A 4,180-nucleotide genomic window follows, 5' to 3' on the forward strand; every position below is an offset into this window, starting at 1 on the left:
ACAAAACGAATCATAAAAAGAACACACCCCGAGGCCACATCAGGTAGGAAATCACTGTGACTCCCGAGTGAAGCAAACTGGGGCCCCAAACCCCTTAACAGGGACCAGCTGGGCAGGGCGGCCGCTGGGTTAGACCCGAACCCACAAAACCAAAACAAAACCAGCACGTGACCGTCTGCCCTGAGGTGAGTGTCCCGCGCCTCCTGCTGTCTGCTCAGACCAGGTGCCACCAGCCTCTGCACAGCACCTTTTCCGGGGGGGGGGAGGGGAGGGGGGGCCCAGGCTCCTGCCCCGCCCACCTGGTGCTGCCTTGCGGGGCCTTCCCAGCTGTCAGCTGGGTTCAAGTCCGGCCATCGGGCCGTTTACGAGCGTCTGGCCCTGTCCTCGCCCTTCCTCCTCAGTGGGGGCGTGGAGGGAAGCCACAGGGACCCCCGAGGAGACGGCGGCTCCTTAGAGAGCTGCACGGGGGATGCACCCCACTAGCCCGAGCTGAACGCAGCCCCAGACTCGCTCCCCTGCCAAGTGCTCGCAGCCTGGGCCCGCCTGGTGGAAAGAGGAGAGGAAGGGATGGGGTGGGGGCACGGGTGGCAGGCCGGGGCCAGGAGGGGTTTAAGTGCATTTAACCTTTGCAGACACCACCAGACACAGGACACGGGGACGCCTGGAAATCAAGGACTTCGAGGCCAAAGAGGCTTTGACTGAAGGCAAGAAGGGTTTTTACTAACTCCAGACGCTTCCTGGAGACGCCAGGAAGGTGCCAGAACTTTCCCTCCCAAGCAGGCTGGGTCTGGCCTTCAGGAGCCGAGAGCTCAAGGTGTGACCCCTCTTCCTCCCTGCAGGAGCTGGGCACTGAGTCTCCAGGGGGGAGCCGGCCGGGCGGGCGTGGCCCCCAGGAAGACCCCCATTATCCGGGGAGCCAGCCAGCCCCATCTGGGGGGAGAGGGCGGGGCTTAGAGACCAGGATGGTCTGGGCCAAAGCGGCTTTTCCTGCAAACCACCCCAGCCTGGTCGGAGTGGCAGGCCCAGGTGTGGTGGACGGACACACGGACAGTCGGGCAGTGGGCCTGAGGCTCTGAGGAACCCCAGGGCCTGTTGCCTGGCGTCACGTGGGTCCTCTGCTCCCCGAAGCCCCCCCATTCCCCACACCCCACCTCGGCACATCTGTGTCCCGGGGTTCCGAGTCCTCCTGGATGGAGGTCTGACGCCCCCTGCTGGCGGGAGAGGGAGGTGGGGGGCCACTAGCCCTGGGGCCCTGCCTGCAGCCCTCCCCACTTCCCCGCTCTCCCAGCCCCAGCTCAGCACCTTCTAGAACAAGCTCTCTCATCCTGAGCAAGTCAGGTTAGCGGGGCTGCTTCCTGCACAGCCAGGAGGGCGCTGCTGACCCGGGTTCCTTTCCCAACACCCCAGACAGTCCCCTGCGCCCGCAGGAGTCAGCCCTGAGCACAGAGGCAGGAGTCAGCCCTGAGCACAGAGGCAGGAGTCAGCCATGAGCACAGAGGCAGGAGTCCGCCCTGAGTGCTGCTGGGGGTCGCCTCAAAGCAAAGCAAAAAAGCAACGATAAATAAAGCTGCTTCTCCACCGTCTCCCTCTGTGGGGGCCAGCGCCTCAGTTTTCAGACGACAGAGCCTGGGGAACTGGGCGTGTCAGGGGCTGTGCGAAGTCACGAGCTGGGGTGGGGGGGCGGGAAAGGCTAGTGGTCAGGGCCAGGCAGTGGGACAGGGCCCAGGACGCCCCTGAACCCTCGGGGGGGAGAACATTCCGCCCCAGGAAGCTGCTCTGTCACCACCTCGCACCTCACGTTTAACAGAGAAGCTCCCACTGGACTCCGAGTCTAAAGAACCAAGAAAGGGCCTGAGCGACAGGACAGCGGGGACGGGCCAGGGGTTAGTCCTGCGCACCGCCACGGGTGGCTCCAGAACAAAACAGCCTCTCAAAGATCTCAAAGTATGTACTTGGCTCGGTCCACAGAAAGCAAGAAGCAAGAACCAGCGAGTGGACTGCACTCAGTTCCCAGATCTGCACAAACTGGGCTCCTTGGCCCACTTCCCTGGAGCCTGAGCAGGGCCCAGGCTGGACACGGAGGCCGCTGGGATCCAGAAGCAGCAAGTCGTGGGGTCGGAGGTGGCTCGAGGGGGCGAGGCCCTGGGTTCGATTCCCAGAACCACCGGCGTGAACCTGCAACAACTAAAATGAGAAAAAGAAATACAAGAGGGTGGGGCTGGAGCGATGGCACAGCGGGGAGGGCGTTGGCCTTGCACGCAGCCGACCTGGGTTCGATTCCCAGCATCCCATAGGGTCCCCCGAGCACCGCCAGGAGTAATTCCTGAGAGCAGAGCCAGAAGTAACCCCTGTGCATTGCTGGGTGTGACCCAAAAAGAAAAAAAAAAGAAAAAAAGAGAGAGAGAAATACAAGAGGGTGATATCCTTTCCCGCCCTCTCCCTTTGCCCTGGACAGGCAGAAGCTGACACGGAGGTGTGGCTCCCCAAAGTCAGGAGGGGGAAGCCGCCAGCACCCAAGGACTCACCCTGTGTGTGAGGAAAATCGCTTTGGCTCGAAGCCGTTCACAGTTTGGGGCCGTGACAGCGACTTTCCCTTGCTGTGACCCTCAAGAGTCAGCCCCACAGGCCAGAGAGAGAGGCCAGGAGGTGCGGCGTTGTCTTACACACTTCCTTTTTTATTTTATTTTATTTTATTTTTATAAAGTAGCACTGTAGCTCTGCCGTCCTGTTGTTCATCGATTTGCTCGAGCGGGCACCAGTCACGTGTCCATGGTGAATGCCACCACCCAACACCTCTCTCCCTCAGAAAATGAAATAAAAGCCAGACTTATGTTGTGTTTGCTTTAGGGCCACAGCCGGCCACAGTGCTCAGGGCTCACTCCTGGCTCTGAGCTGAGGAATACACGGGACAGTGCCAGGGATCGAACCTGGGTCCTCCAAAGGCCTGGCGAGCACCCAACCCCTGTACTCTCCCTCTCTCCCTCTCCCTCTCTCATTCTCCCTCCCTCCCTCTCCCTCTCCCTCCCTGCCTCCCTTTCTCTACCTCTCCCTCCCTCTCTTCCTCCCTCATTCTCTCCCTCTCTCTCCCACTCTCTCTCCCTCTCCCTCTGTCCCTCTCTCCCTTTCTTTCTCCCTCCCTCCCTCACTCTCTCCCCTCTCTCTCCCTCCCTTTCTCCCTCTTTCCCTCCCTCTCTCCCTCCCTCATTCTCTCCCTCTCTCTCCCTCTATCTCCCTCTCTCTCTCCCTCTCTCTCCCTTTCTTTCTCCCTCCCTCCCTCCCTCTCTTTCTCCCCTCACTCTCTCTCCCTCATTCTCCCTCCCTCTCCATCTCTCTCCCTCCCTCTCTCTCCCTCCTTCTCTTCTCTCCCTCCCTTTTTCCTCTCTCCCCTCTTCCTTTCTCTCTCCCTCTCTCCCTCCCTCTCTCTTCCTCTCTCTCCCTCTCCTCTCTCTGCCTTGTGCGTTCAGGAACAATGGTTCTCTTTCTAAAGGCTCAGGGTCCTCCGGTGCTTTCTCTGTGCCTGCCGCCCACCCCACGCTGCCCCCCGCCCTTTTCCCCTGGACTTCCTCTGCTATTAAAGCCCCTGAATCTGAGCCCCATTAAATCCGCTCCGGTTTATAAGCGCTGATTTATAGACCGAATTACCTGGCAGCTCTCGGGCAGGGCCTGTCCGTCAGCCCCCGCCTCCACCTGCTTATTCATTCCGGGCGCACGGACCCCAGGGCAGAGCAATTTCACCAGCACTTGGACCACGCGCCTGCAAGGCGCCTCTCCCTGGACCACCCTGCGCCCAGAAATAGGCACCACGTGACTCCCTTCCCGAGCAGGTCCCAGGAAACGAGCACTCAGGGAAGCGTCGCTCGAGTTCCGGGTCCAAGCCCCTAGCATCCTTTGCTGTTGCCCCTCCTGGAGGGCAGGGTGGAGGGTGGAGGAGCCCCTCGGGGCTCAGGCTGTCTGAGTCCTCCCCTCGCGCCGCCCCGTGGCTGCCTCTGCCCTCCGCGCGCGCCGAGGGAGGGTCCCTCTGAACCTTGTCCCCATCCCACGGGCTCCCCCACCTAATTTTCCAAAGGAGCCGGCAGCTTTTATTGCGGACAGGGGAAACCGTTTTCTCTCCAAGCTGGATGCTGACCGGCCTGTCCCCTTCACTGAGAACTTGCAGCTCTCTGTTCCCCCACCCCCCTGC

Source organism: Sorex araneus, chromosome 6, assembly GCF_027595985.1.
Source record: "Sorex araneus isolate mSorAra2 chromosome 6, mSorAra2.pri, whole genome shotgun sequence".
NCBI classification, from domain to species: Eukaryota; Metazoa; Chordata; class Mammalia; order Eulipotyphla; family Soricidae; genus Sorex; species Sorex araneus.